We start from the raw sequence: 15,834 nt of genomic DNA, 5'->3' as shown, positions 1-15,834 counted from the left end.
TTTGATTTTAAAATATGTTTATCGTATATAATTTAATTAACACAAAATATAAGTATAAACAAAAAAATGCCTTATTCTTTTTGCGATATTTAAATATTTTTACATACATATTGATATACATGTACTTAATCCTCACACAGAATCTTTATTATCGATTAATCATTTCAGCCTCAATGGCTCCTTTTAAATTTTACTGGAGTTAAAAGAGAAAAGATGAGTGTTTGAAACTGTGATCATTACTTTGATATTAAATAGCCAAATTATGTTCAAGTTGTAAAGTTACTTATTGTCATTTGTGCCCCTTTTTCATAGCATAAGTTTTAGTAGTCAGTGACAATTTATTTTCTTTTACCTGTAAAAAAAAAATTAATTGCTCTAAATGTGTAATATTAAATAATTTCCTCCTCAAGTTTGTATTTTGTATATTTGTGTGATGTACACATTACTCACTGTATAAAGTTAACAACTGTAGTTAAAACTGTATTATTAGCATTGTTTTTTAATATTTGGCATCTTTTGAAATTAACCTAATTAATGTTTCATATTTTTCAGGCCCATGACAGAGTAAACAAAGCAGAAATTCCTCCAGGATTAAAGTAGCTGGTCTTCTCTTTGGACCTAAATCCAGCTGATGAAATTCTATCTGTTAAAATAGTGAAAATTCAAGCCAGGAACTTCTGTTAATCAGACAGTGGCATTAAAACCGTTGTGATGATGTGCGCCAAATCCATTGATGACATACATATATACATTTTAAAGTTATCTCCCACTTAGATCTAAAATGAAATGGACAGAATTTAAAGTTTAAAGTGGATTTCAAGTGATTTGTGTATTGTACATAATTAGATATGAGATGTATGTACACATGTAAATAGAAATGCATCCTGCTCTTTTGTACAATCTTACAACTGTTCATGATGATTGTCCATATATAAATTGATTTTATACTCAATTATAGTTAAGAATAAATGAAAACATATATTTTACAATATAGTGTGATGTTTGTTTTAAGTATAATGTACTAATTGAGAGATACATGTTTATATGATATTCTGTCCAAGTTGTATTTTTAGTATATACATTTTTAAAAATTAAAATACTGCCCCTGATATTTTATTTTTGAGGACACCAACATTCCATGTAAATAGGCAATATTTCTGTTACATGTAGTATTCTTATTGAAGCTGAATGAAGCATACAATAATACTCTAAAAATAGATTTTTTAGATCACTTGAAAAAGAATATCAAACACTTATTGATGACTGGTAAAATTTTCACTGATGTGCCAAGATAAATGAATTGTAATGACAAAAATAGTAATACCGGTGTGTCCTGATTCATTTAATTCTTAATATTTTGAATTTAAATAAAAACATTTCTTTATTTGGATTTAATTCATTTAAAACTTTAATTGGAAAATTCCATATTTATAAATCTGCAATAAGAAACTGAATGTGGGGTAACACATTGTTATGTAGGGTATTTTAGACTGAAGTAAATCACTTAAATACACAGAAAAATTAGCTTGTAGTATTTTAAATGCCTGGGAAACACACTTTTTGACATTTTAAAATTATGTTCACTATCCATAGGATTTTAAAACCAGTACAGGGAATGAAAATGACTCCACCATCAGCATGAATTCATTAGGCCGAAATAAAAAAATACTTTATTACTCGTTTCCTTTCACCCGTCCTACCCTACATTTTACCCTCCGACCCTAAAAGTTTTTATTACATTTTCATTTTTTGGGTTACTATTTTACTAAAGTTGACCAACAATATTTACAGAACTAATACATCGTAAGTGTACTGAATACCTTTACTTTAAAAATCTTTTTTAACTCAATTTCTTGTTATTACATACTATATGTTCTGGCAGTTCTGCATTCATTGAGTTTTGAAAAAAAAATTTCCCAAAATAACATTTTTTCCCTACCTACCTACCCTAATTTTTTTGATCAGGGGACAGGAAACAAGAGTATATTTTCTTTTGGCATTATAGCGTGTTCGTTATAACCATGTTTTACTGTGTAGATATTTCTTCCCTTACATCATGATACATGTACTAGACAGTGTAATAAATACATTTTCCTAATTGTTTAAGCCAGTAGTTTAAATCATCCAATATTTATATATGCTCTAGTGTACCATAGATTAAGAGTTTGCTGCTAGCCAGATAATTCTTTTCATCTTGATGATATACATGTGAAATTAAAACTGTTAAGGGACTTCGACCCTCAGCCAGGAAGGACAACTCTTTAATTTAATTCAAAAAGTCTTTAAATGAAGCTCGAAAATTAAATCTTTTAATGCAACAATTGTCATTATATGCCTCTCAATGTGCTTCAAGGTTCTTTGAACTTCTCAGAAAGGTCTAATTAAAAGTAGAAATTTTTAGATACCAATGTTTATTAACATGATATGAAATTAGAAGTGATTTATGGAGCTTTGCAAAGAACCTTGAAGCACATTGAGAGGCATATAATGAAATTTGTTGCTTGAAAATATTTAATTTTCAAGCTTCATCTGAAGAATTTTTGAATTAAATTATAAATTAAAGAGTTGTCCTTCCTGGCTGAGGGTCGGAGTCCCTTAAGTACCGTACAAAACAAATTTCACAATTTTGAAAATGAAAACTTCACATGAAATTTACATTAACATTTTCTATCCGTTTTTCTGTTCTGTCTTAATTATTATAAATTAAGCGCCTTGGTAAAATGTTCATTTTCTGAAAATTTAACAAAATCCTAAATCATCTTTACCAAATTTTTCTTCTACCACTCCTTAGAAGCTAATAGTGCTGTATTAGGGCACAATATATTTGAGGTAGGAGACAAAATAAAGATTATTTTATGTTTGTTGTAGAACAACAAAGTACACATGTAAAATTTTAACTTCATAGAAACAATAAAAACAAAATTTCCAGTGTCTAAAAATTACAATTTATTTATAGTCAATGCCAAGTTAACCAATGAAATTATAATATAAATGAAATTACAAAGTGTCCCATAACATCTTTTAGAATTTTATGAAATAGTGTAATCATGGAATTATTAGATTAATAGTTTTACAATTCATGTCCCATATTCACTCTTTTTCACTTGTATTATATTATGTCAATAAAGTCAAATAAATAAATAAATAAATAGAATCATGGTGTTCACATGAACAAATGAAGTTTTTTTTCTTTATCACCAGTAGTTTCTTTCAACAAATTCACTTTCTAGAATTTTTTTTATTGCAAGTTATAAATCCACCATTACATCATACTGTTCATGTCCTCTACTGTCCCTGTCCTCTACTTTTAGGAATGAAGAACACTTGTCTTTTTCAAAAAGCAGAATTTTGTTTGAATCATCAGTCTCCGACATCACTGCATGTAGATTGTCCGGTCCTTTGAATGAAACCATATAAACCGAGTTCCATTGTCGCAGTTCATGTAGGTGTTGGTACGAAAAAGATCTCTCACTTTTCAAAGGTTTAGTGCTGAGTACAGGTTAAAATATGCAGCCCTTCACCGGAACGTGTTGGCGTCTTCATATGAATGAATTAGATCTAGATTCTTATGTGCAGTGATGAAGCAACAAAACTGTGGACTGTTCATAGCACTCCATTTCTATAAAAGTACAAAGAAGACAAGATTTATTTATTGATGATTGATCACCTTAATATTATAATAATTTTTTTTTAAATCTCCCACAATTTTAATTTGGGAAAAACACAAATTATACATATATTACATGGCTTCGAGGGCAGCATACCAGAATATTTGCCCCAAGGTGACAGGAAAGCCCTGGAGTGTTATGTCGCCCGATGCCGCAGGCAGAGGGCGACATAACACTCCAGGGCTTTCCTGTCACCGAGGGGCAAATATTCTGGTATTGCTGCCCGAGAATTAAGCCATGTAATATATGGTATATTACATTTTTAAGCATTGAACCCAAATCGATCATCGAAAATATTTGTTGAACACTATGTTCACATAATGATATACATGTACGTTGAGTATAATTCCAAAATATCCTGTCCTGTTTCATGGCAGAATGTTTTCAGTATGCTGACACTTGTGTTGATAACCTTTGTTGTATTTAAAGAATTTTTCTCCTCAAATAAATTATCTAATACCTCTGAATTCAAATAAATAAATCGCAGACGTTGACTCGACTTTTTACCTTTCGCGGAACTGTTTACGTTTGCTTAGTAACTGCCTCTGTGAATTTCGAACCCGACGTAATTAATATGCAGAATGATTGCACGCGAGGGAACATAACTGTGTTCGGGAGGGCAACATAATCGTTTCCGGGGAACATAACTGTATCCGGCGTGATCGGCAGTTTTTCAGGGCATATGGATAAAAATATTATATTTGTGATATAATGGGAAAACTTATTCAAAAATGATATATATATAATCATTTATTTTATAGCATATATAATTATATAGACTTCCTATTGATTAAAGTTTTTGTATTTAATTGAATTGAGATCTTATTTGCAAGGGTATAAATGGATTCATAAGTACATTTAAAAAATAAATTCTACATGTAGGACATACTAGCTGCAGATCTGTAGCTCTCCGAAAAAAAATATTTTGATAGACCGGAGAGATACAGTGCCACCCATTGAAAAAACTGTATATTCATTGCGCACAAAAAAGTGCGCTTGGTTCTCAAATTATTTCTCCATGTTTTTAAAACTGTAATCTCAACATATTACTAACCATGTGTTCCTAACATATTCTTTCACTGTTTCCACAACCAAACATTCCTCATAATTGTTGTTAATAATCCTTCTGAACCTGATATTGTAGTCATCGAACATTTTGCTTATTTATACTGCCATTTTGGTTTCAAAGATAATTCGGTCCAATATGCTTCGTTAAGATGTCAACTACGAGAGTACTTGATTGAGGATAAAGGAATTTTTTAAAATCTTTCCTTTTTTGCAATTGAGGTAAGAATTTGGAAGAATTAATCAAGAACCGAGCACACTTTTTATGCGCAATAAATATACAGTTTTTTCAATGGGTGGCACTGTAGCTCTCCAGTCTATCAATATATTTTTTTTTCGGAGAGCTACAGATCTGCAGCTTAGGACATACAAACTACTTTGTATACACAATTTTCCACTATGAAGATGCTATTCATCAAACAAGGAAAAGAATATGTAGTGAAAAGTTTTAAAATAAATGTATGCATATTTTCAAGCACAGATCTTCTCTCCTATATATCATAATTATTTTAGCTATTTCAAAATGATTTTTTGTACATACACAAATTCATTTTTCTGCACAAGTTTTTATAAAGTTAAGAACTTTCGCATTAAAAAAATATTTACACCAGATTCATTAAAATAAAATCAACTATTGCATTGGATTAATTATTACGTTTTGTTCATTACACCTCAGTCTATGATTAATTGCTTGCAGATAATCTCGTCAAAGGCACTGCGACTTTTATTTCTGACTTCCGTAAATTTAGAGGAAATTCGGATTGAAAAACTTCGTAGCATGTGTAGAATTCTGGATGTTTCGGGACCGCGATGTTTCGGGACCCCGACGTTTCGGGACCTGACAACACGTTTCGGGACTTGGGCAAACACGTTTCGGGACTTGGGCTAACACGTTTCGGGACTTCTATATATTTTGTTAAGGAAATGAAATAAAACTTGTTTACTTTTGTTTTTATGTTTATATATGTATAATTTCTCAGTTTTATACACAATTTATCATTTAATTAAGAAGCACAGATTGGAATATTAGTTTGCATGCGGCATGGAGCACGCCTGCCGAGAAAATCAACCGCCCGCAATGTTGTCTCTACATTTCTTATTACAGCATTTGATATACATGATATATTACCTTTATAAAGTATTTGGTTCGCCAAATTTAATTCAAAAAATATATTTTAGAATTAGGCTATGTATTGATTTATTTATAGTGTTTGATACGAGAGTTTGCAGAACTAAAACCGGGAGACAGTCGTAACTGCTGTGCGAAGACCACGGACGTGTTTTTACTTCCAAGACTTTCTTTCTCTCCATTTTAGTAACAATTTTAAGTGTTTGATTTCATATTTGTTTACAGAATTAACAAAGGCTCAAGCTAGCACATGTGCAGTAAAAACTTTACGTTTTACGGGTAGTTGTTATGTTTACTGTGTATACACAGACTACAAATCTCAATGAAACTTAATTATCGATCTTCGTATATACCCGACCAGTGCGTAATATTATGTGATGTTACATAATTAGGTACATGACACACTGTTTAAATGAAACTGTAAATAAATACTGAATATTATTTAATTTGCAAATATTAAATTTTTCATTTTACATGTACGTTGTAAAAGTGTTTAAAAGAAATTCCAGATTAAAAAAAAATGACTACGTTAACAGGTCAACTTAAGTTTTATTTTTTATTAAATTTCCACCTAGCCACATTAAATAGATAAAGCTATGATGAAATTTAGAATATTTTTAAATACATTATATCAAACGATATCAAATGAAATCATGTTGTTTATACCATTTAATATTCTTTTTTTAAAAGTATGGTATTTTTCAAAAATCTACATGTAGGGAAAATATTCTCGCAACATTTGTAAAATATGTTTATTTACAATGTTTTGGAAACTTTAAAAATGTTTTCGTAACATTTCCAGGGAGGAATCTTACAATAGATACTATGCTAAAACTTTTTGAAAAAAAAAATATTTGAAACTGTTTGGGAAAAAAATAGAGAAAATCAATCAAAACATTTTGAAAACCTTTATATTTTATTGAACTTTTGATGATGGGAAAATTATTACTATTATTTAAATATAAATATTATATATATATATATATATATATATATATATATATATATATATATATATATATATATATATATATATATATATTGTTTGATTTGTAATTATTTCATTTACCAATAAACAAACGATATTTTTTTTACATATTTTTAGATTTTTATTTTCTTAAATAATTTCAATAGAAACCACACAATCTTTTCAGTCCCCCATTACCGGCGGCGTCTTTATACATGTACGTAAGACTTCCCTATGGGATATGTGTATCTGGTCCTAGTTGTTGTTTTAACAATTCACTGACATATTTTTAAAGATATATTCGACGGTAGCTGGAGATCACTTGAATATTTTAAAATATATATCATCAACCTGAGAAGATTAAATTTTGGACCCCCCCCCTACTACACACACAAGAAAAAATAACTAATTAAAAAAAATTGATAAGAAATAAAAAGAAATCAATACAAATATTGTAAAGATTTATTCTTAGTCGTCTGTTATGAAACAAAAAACCATCAAAGTATATCTTTATGAAAATTTTTATTCTATGTATACATAAAAATTAAATATTACGTACTCTGTGTACTTAGAATAATATGCTATATCACCATAATAAAATAATTTGTTGAGATCCCGAAAAAATTTCTTTTTATTAAAGAGAAAAGGTATCTATGGCGATTAAATTATAAAAAAAATTATTTTATAAAGTTTAATGTCTGTCCATATATTTATCTAATGATACATTAATAAAATAAATAAATAATTTTAGCTAAATGTGTTATTTATTTCAGTATTTATTGAAATCCCGAAAAATTTAACCCAAGTCCCGAAACGTCTTGCCGCAAGTCCCGAACCGTCTTATCGCTAGTCCCGAATCGTCGTGTACCTAAGTCCCGAAACGTCGGGGTCCCGAAACATCTTGCACCCCATGTGTATGCCCATAAAACCCAACGGAATTTTGTAGTAATTAGTCATACTCACAATATCATACTTTTATTGTATTGTTTAACTGATTTTTCTTGTGCATGCCTAACTACTTACCCCTTTATCACCGATCTCAATCAGCAATCCGTGGCGTGGCCTCACCAGTGCAGTAGACTCCATAGCGTTTCCGTTTGGTGATCAGCTGATTCAGATTTGAAAATATCACGGGGTTATTGCTATTGAATTAATTTAATAATAATCTTAGGATTATATTGGCCAATTTGTCTGCAAGAAATACATTCTTTGTATTTATTTCCGACTGAAATAGGAATGTCTATTTTGCGGTTTCGTTTTGTGAAAATCAAATCTGTAGTTTTAGTAAACCAGGATAATCCTGATTTTAAGTAGGTCAATGCTGGTTTTAAAATAGGTCAATGCTAGTTCTATCCTTTGCTTGCTGATGCTGATCCAAGTAATGCTGTTTTTTTAAATGCTGATGCTGATGCTAGCTCTATCCTGATCCTACTTATGCTGATCCTGATGCTGGTTTATGTAACAAAATGAGTTCCCTGCACTGTACTGTGTTATGACATAATTGATACGGCATTCATATTTGACAAAATATGTCATAAATAATGGCATATCATCACTAAGACACCGAAAGCGTGGGAACACAATTTTTTGAAATCGCTTGTACTCCTTAATACTGTTACAAAATTAACTCTTATTTCCATAGGTTTGTTATGTCGACAGTGATTTGACTGAAATGAGACACTCTACCCTTTTAATCCTAAAGGATCTAGACAATTTATATCAAGATCTGGGTTTCAAGTTAACATTTTCATTAAAAAATATATAATTAAGATTATTTTTATTACCTGTTTTAAATCATGATACATGTGTTCTAGATCTGTAGCTCTCCAAATATGCATTTTCAGGGATGATCAAGGTAAATTTGGCCCTTTAGTTCCAGTCCTAGGATTTATCATGGGAACTATCCTCTATATCCAGAAACCACTCCAGCATAACTTCTTACAGACAATTGCTTCCATTGAAATGTACAGGTCTGGATGCAATCAGAAGGTATATATGAATATAAATATATATATATATTTTTAAACATTACAAAGATTACTCAATATTTTTTTTATTCTTATATCAGATAACAAATGTAAAAAAAAAAATTAAATTCAGATTTTCCGATGGTTTCAAAAGTTGGGCTGGTGCAAAGGAATCAAGGGCACACGATTAGCAGTAGACAGAATATGCACAGAATTTGACACAAATATCAAGACATGGAAAAGTTCTATAGAGGTGACTTTAATTTTTTAATGAGTTAATTAAAAAATAAATAAGTAGATGTATTCAGACCATTTTAATTGTGGTCAACTTGAATAATATAACATTGATCAAAGAATTCCCTATTATAAATTTTGATATGGCAAAAATGTTTCACATGTATGCATGTTATTTCATTATAACGTTAACTCTTTACAGTTAGAACTTGGTCACCATGCGGAAGATCACAGACCTGATATGGACCAACCAGCAATGCCAGAGTCTGACTCGGAGTTATCAGACAGTGATCAGCCTTCCTCTGATTCTGATAGCCTTGAGTCTGAAGTCATTCTTAGCAGTGAGGAGGATGCTGACATAGTCCCACTCCCTTCAGATGAGGAGGATGCAAGAGTCCAACTCCCTTTAGATAATTCCTCCTTAGTTGAAGAGGATAGACAAGATCAAAGTACACATATAATATACAGCACATATATCATTAAAGTTAACATGTATATTGAAACTTATTTTATATAAATACCTTTGATATTTTAGACCCTGGATATAGCATTTGCTGGGACAACGTCCAAAAGCTTAGTATTAGCCGACACCACCTCCGGCAAGAAAACAAAATGATGCTTTGGGCATTGTGCTCTGCTGCCAAAAACCGCATCTCTTTTCGCCATCTTGATGGGCTTAATGAAAAATGCTCTGTGAGAGATATCCAAATGCATGTAAGCTTTTTTAATAATAGCTTATAATCACTAAATTCTATAAACAAATGACCATGAGCTCATTATCATTATTACTTTTACTTTGTGAAAAAAATTTCATAGGTATCTGCTTTAATGTATATCGATCATAATGATATCATTGTTATTGAGTACATACTCAAATATGCATATATCACATTTCATTTACAGAACTACCTACCATCTGCTGGGGATTGGCAGTTATTGAGGTGCAGGATGGAGCATGTTGTAAAGACTATACTGTGTAAATATATCCCACAGTTCAGTGACATACAGGTCGAGGACATCATCCATCAATATTCAGAAATTTCTGAAAGAAAATCTGAGATAGTAAGTAAAAGTATTCAAACAGTATGGAATGCAGTACAAATATATATTGCAAAATATTTTTAGACATTGTAATGAACTTTATTTCAAATATAAATTATGCACATAATATAAACTATGTGATAATTTTTTCATAGGTGAATCTAGGGGTCATTCAGGAGAATCCATCCTCTGCACGTGGAACCCTGGAAATTTTGAAAATACTACACCAGTATGTACCAATAGGAGAAGATGGTCATTCTTACCCCATTCTTTGCCATGGTGACCAGCTGAGTGTAGAGAGGATGGTAGAAGCCAAATTGTCCATGGCCTTCAGCGAGGACCCTGATGACCAGCTCACTGGCCTCATCCCTCGTCCCCAGGGTTTCCACAAAAGATGCATCATCCTCCAAGACTCCATGAATATGCTGTTTGATGGGAGAAGTGTGGGTGACAAAGGGTCCCTGTGTCACATCAAGAACAAGTTCGGCTTTCGAAGTGTTTAGAAATAGATATCAGACTGTATAAATTCAGTGGTAGACTTTTTTAATTTTGTAACTGAGGCATGTGTGTGCATGATTGCATGTAAAATTTTGAACATCAATGACATTGATGACAACATAGATGCACTACCTCATGACAAAACTGACGTACATACCTTTTTCAATGAATTATGTGAAAAGGTGGTAAGGTTAGCATGGCCTCAGGTTGATAAGGAATCCATACGTCAGGTAACAGTGGTGGTGGACGACACCGAGGAGCCTACTGAGGACCAAGATCTTTTCCTTGATGACACTGTCATCTACTGGGAAGATGGTCATGAATTGGAAGACACACTGCCTTACTATGATGATTCTGAAGATGAATTTGGTAAGACAAAATTTAGTTCCAGCTGTTTCAACATAATAAGTCAATAATAAGGCATAGTATGGTATTTTATAGACAATTCTTTACTTACTAATAGATGAACCGGAGGCAGAGGTACAAGACAGTGGTGATTCAGTCTTCAACTATAGCCGCTGTTTACTATGGAGAGGACTCCTTCACATGGTCCAGACCAATGCTGAAAGATGCAACAATGGTGACCATATGATTGCAGACTGGAGGCTGGACATGGTTGAATTCTGGAACAGGAATCACAATAAGTACCTCATTTTGGGACATAGATTATTAGCAGGTAGTTCACAGTAAAAAAAATATTTTTAATGAAATTCCTGTTTTAAAAAATATAAATAAATTATCAGCTATTAGTTAACTTGAATGTTTATGCATGTAGTCCCTATTCATTTGTTTACAAGGTGTGAGTGGGTGTTTACCTTCAAGACTTAGAGAAGAAGTCATTTGGAACAGCACTGCCAATTTGGTGGGCAAGCCTGGCCACAATATTGCTCTGGATCTTGTAAATGAATTTCTAAATAATGAATTCAAGTGTAATTTTTTAAACAGTAATTACATTGAAATTCATTGAAAACTATAAATCTCTAATGATCAATTATCAGAGAAAAGCATATTCTGTACTTACAGCAAACCTAAGAAACTGTCATGGCCAGTACACAGATGCTCAAGTATCCAGGTGCAGCAAGATTGTGGGAAGTGTAGGTAAGGCCATAGAAGAGATATTCTACTCAGAAGTTGTGAAGGACTTCATCCCAAAGGCTGCAGCAACCGATGGCACCTCTAAATCCAAAATCAAGAAATTTATCCGTGAATACAGAGAAGAAGATTTATTTAAGGCAAAGGTGACAGACATCACACTGGTTTTCATAATTTTGAGCACAAAATAGCAATCAAGGATCCAGAGAAATTGCATGCGAGACTACAAAAATGTCAAAAACTTGGAAAATGAAGAATATATTTATAATTGATGAGTTGTCTAGGAGGAGTAACTTCCCCTGTTTTAGAGTATATTTCATATAATACAAAGTAATTACCTTCGGAAAATGTTACAGTGGATTATAGCTGCAGATCTGGATCATTACTGGGTGTGGCATGGACATGTGGCAGAGCACAGGTCACAGCATCTACACCTTAGACACTCACACTCTGCACATTGCCAGTGACATTCAGGAGCTAGTGGTGCAGAGGAATGACCTATAAAATGTTTTAAGACAGATTCCTTGAAGCATTTTACTTGAGACTTGTCCATCATTTTACACAGTTCCTTCATATTGTCAGATGCTTGTAGCAGTGACCCGGGGTCACATAATAGAGGGCCTTTGCTTTCATTCCATCACGCCCCGCTCTTCCGACCTCCTGCTAATAGTCCATGATTGAGTCACAGGCTCCCCAGTGAATGACGACTTCAATGTTTGGGATATTGATCCCTAAACCAAAAGCTATGGTGCATTTGTCTAGTCTAATAACACTTTCGGGTTTTGTAAACTCCTTGAGTATATAGTCCAGATCCTTGTCTGTCATTCCTGCATTGTATAGAGCAATATAGCTGGTGTGGAAACCCCTTTGTTCCTCCAAATAGGCATGCTGTCTAAGGTACCCTAGAATATCCCTGTAAAGGTTTCCTCCACGACTCAAGCTCCTATATTTTAATTTAAGTGCTTTGAATCAATATGAATCCAACATAATGGCAATAATGAAATATTGATGAACAGAGAAAAGAATACAATAAAACTTTTTGTTTCCTACAAAATATTTTTACCTGTCTGGAGATGCAGTAAATAATTTAAGCCGAGGAAGGTGAATCTTGGCCGTCATATGCTGTAAAATCTGGGGTGTACATGTTCCTGTTAATAGCAGGTATGGTACGTCTGGGAAATGTGAGCGCAGCTCACCAAGCCGTGCAAACGTAGGTCTAAATGTATCACCCCTTTCATTAAAAAAATTGAATAAATAATTTTATATATATGCCATATATATATGTACATTGTAGAAGATATATTGATAGGGAAATTCAGTGGAAAATTTTTTTTGAAAAATTAAGTTTAATATTAGATTCTTACCATGATTCTAATACATGTGCTTCATCAATAGCAATCAAGCACACCCTTTCTCGGTACACTTCAGAGCTCAGTATGAAGTCTCCCCATAATTCTGTATTCAGCAATGTCTCTGGAGACATGTATATGATAGAATAATCACAAGTCTTGATCCCTGTTTTGATTGATATCATAGATGTAAATTAAATTCAGTCATCAATAATTCTTTTATTTTTAAATTTCAAGTCCTTAATCTGTGAAACAATTTTTTTTGGTAGAAAATATTGCTATGTTTTAAAATAGTTGGATTTCTTTACATTTTAGGAATGTATTTTATTCACTTTTTTAATCATTTTTGTGGGTTGCTGATGAATAGTCGTTATATGTTGTATATATGTTATTGTTTCCCATTTCTGTCTGATTTTGAATCATACACTACAGTGAAATTACTTCTATTATTAATTCACAATCTACATTAAGTGACTAATAAAAAAATACGCATAGTTAATATTATATACCTTCAATGACTTCAACAGACATCTCCTCTCTGCTCTTTATAACCGCAGCTGATATACCATGTCTTGAATTATGCTGACATTGATCGAGCATTAGACTTTTCAATGGCGAAATAACAATACATATATGCCTGATGTTGGAATCAAGGTCTAAAATTAAGGGGGGTAACAAAAAACATATACTCTTCCCAAACCCAGTGGGGAAAACGCCCATACAGTGCCTTTTCTCAAGGATTGCATTTACCACAGACTCTTGTTGGTCTTTTAATTCAAAATCAAAATGAAAACGTGGTTTGATCTTATCCTCAAATAATATCTTAATGGAATCCGCCATATTTTCACGTGTGAATGTTAAAGCTAGTGTACTACGTCACCACTTATACACTTTTGATTAGGGTACATGTTTTCAGACGAGGTTAGAATGAGAAAATTAAATGAAAGTGTGTGTAAATTTTAAACGTGTCTGTTGCTGAATGTCTGAAAAAACAAGAACAACAAGTAAAATTCGTTGTCATCTTTTATTTTTTACGATATGAATTGAAATCGACAGGAACGGGTGTTTGTTGCTATTGTAAACATGTGAAATATGCCGGTTAGAGTTATTTCCCTTTGTCACGTGACCATAAACCGAGATCTCGCTCTCAGGTCAAGATGGCTGTCAAGAGGCGAAAATTTCAAACTTCTGACGTTCCGAAGCTGATAAGAGCAATCTGAAATATTTCCAATGGGTTTAAAGTGACGAGAGTAGTTCATTTGGGTCTAAGAAATTTTTAGAAACCAAGCTTTTGTGCAGTTGAGGTATGACATTGGAGAAATAAATCTGAAACCGAGCGCAACTTTTTGTGCGCAATAAAATTTTTTCAATGGGTGGCACTGTAGCTCTCCGGTCTATCAATATATATTTTTTCGGAGAGCTACAGATCTGCAGCTATAATTTGGGGAGCCATGTTACGCCCGTACATGCTGTCGTACTTGGAACTCTTTTGTATAGTGAAGTAATTTAGTATCTTTGGCGTTATTCTTATATTCATGGCGGCAAGCACATGGTGAGACAAAACCCCTCATATTGCGAAAGCAAGGCACAAGGAGGTAGATAAGTTTATTATTGTATGCGTAATTTTGCATATATGTGTAATTGTTATTGTTTACAGTTTCACGGTGAAGTTTGGTACTGTTTGACACTGCGGCGGGAATACCCGTATTTTGTTGCTTTGAATATTAAACTTCATCAGTATAAACCCAAGTTAACCTTGTTTTATCTGCGAGAGGGCCGCTCGATCCATAATCGCACATCTCTGTCGTAACACATCCAATGCTCACAGAAATAACAATTCCTCCGAATTTTGCACCCTTTTAGAAATGTTTTCGATCTCATATCACTTTTTGACACTAATATAAATTTTCACCTTGAATCTTAAACTACATCACTTTTTACTGCTGAATATTATTTCAGGGTCCGTTATCAGTAAATCCCTTCAGCTTATCCGAGATTCATCTCTGTTTCATACTTTAACGGCATACTTCCCAAAACAACTTAATTAATTGACAGCCAATCTATTTTTCGACACCATTTTTTATTGCAGATCTTGATATGAAATGTTTAAAAGCATGTTCCGCATAACACCGCCAATCTCTTTATCTGTTTAAGCACTGCTACAAGTATTGTTTGAATGGAACTCCATAAGAATGCAACACTTATTAAACCTCAACAAACAAGCATATAATATATAACGACAGGTTCCAATCCTTTTATCAAGATTCTATAGTTTTCTTCAGCTTTCAGGTCAAAGACATTCAAAACACTATCCAGACCTTTCTAATTTAATTCGGATTTTAAGATATTCTTCGTATGATTTCATGACTGTTCAGTACAATGGAAAGGGTTGAAATGACATCAGCACCATGTAGTTTCATGCTCACTAGTCCATGATTAAAAGGGGTGTTCGATTAGGCTATTGTTTTGTGTCACGGTTGGATATTTGAATGGGCTACATCCTATTGTATTACAGCAAAGTTGGATATTTGAATGGGTGAATGTTTCTTTGGGGCCCAAAGTAGGGATTTTTTAAAGCAAGATAAATAACTCGATAGTGTTGAATAGTTTAGAGACAACATCCCATCCTCGGGTCTACGGCCCTCGGAGAGAATGTTTTCTCTAAACTATTCAACACCATTTCGTTATTTATCCCTTACATAAATCATTACTACTGTATTTTGAATTTTCTGGAGGTATATGTATTGCTCCAGTTAGTAGATTTTTTCATAAATGGTATAAATTTTTGATATTTCTAACCACAGTACAGCTTTACATTCTGTTT

General features: G+C 32.6%; 2 long non-coding RNA genes and 1 pseudogene across 2 annotated transcripts; all 3 read right to left on the bottom strand.

The window, feature by feature from the left end:
- Positions 1 to 2,933: 2,933 nt before the first annotated feature.
- On the bottom strand, positions 2,934 to 8,306 carry LOC134242555 (uncharacterized). The gene is made up of 2 exons (XR_009986879.1): positions 7,853 to 8,306; positions 2,934 to 3,619 (listed from the first exon to the last, which is right to left on the bottom strand). It is a non-coding gene; the product is annotated as an uncharacterized LOC134242555 (long non-coding RNA).
- A 1,251-nt stretch (positions 8,307 to 9,557) lies between these two features.
- LOC134242554 (uncharacterized) lies at positions 9,558 to 10,540 on the bottom strand. The gene is made up of 3 exons (XR_009986878.1): positions 10,335 to 10,540; positions 9,944 to 10,072; positions 9,558 to 9,705 (listed from the first exon to the last, which is right to left on the bottom strand). It is a non-coding gene; the product is annotated as an uncharacterized LOC134242554 (long non-coding RNA).
- Positions 10,541 to 12,231: 1,691 nt separating this feature from the next.
- LOC134242553 (ATP-dependent DNA helicase RecQ-like) lies at positions 12,232 to 13,144 on the bottom strand (annotated as a pseudogene).
- Between the last annotated feature and the right edge of the window lie 2,690 nt (positions 13,145 to 15,834).

This window comes from Saccostrea cucullata, unplaced genomic scaffold, assembly GCF_032062105.1.
Source record: "Saccostrea cucullata isolate Sc308-1 unplaced genomic scaffold, CSIRO_AGI_Scuc_v1 ctg6617, whole genome shotgun sequence".
NCBI lineage: Eukaryota > Metazoa > Mollusca > Bivalvia > Ostreida > Ostreidae > Saccostrea > Saccostrea cuccullata.
Note: the sequence above shows the minus strand (reverse complement) of the source record. Positions and strands in the feature narration are given on the sequence as shown.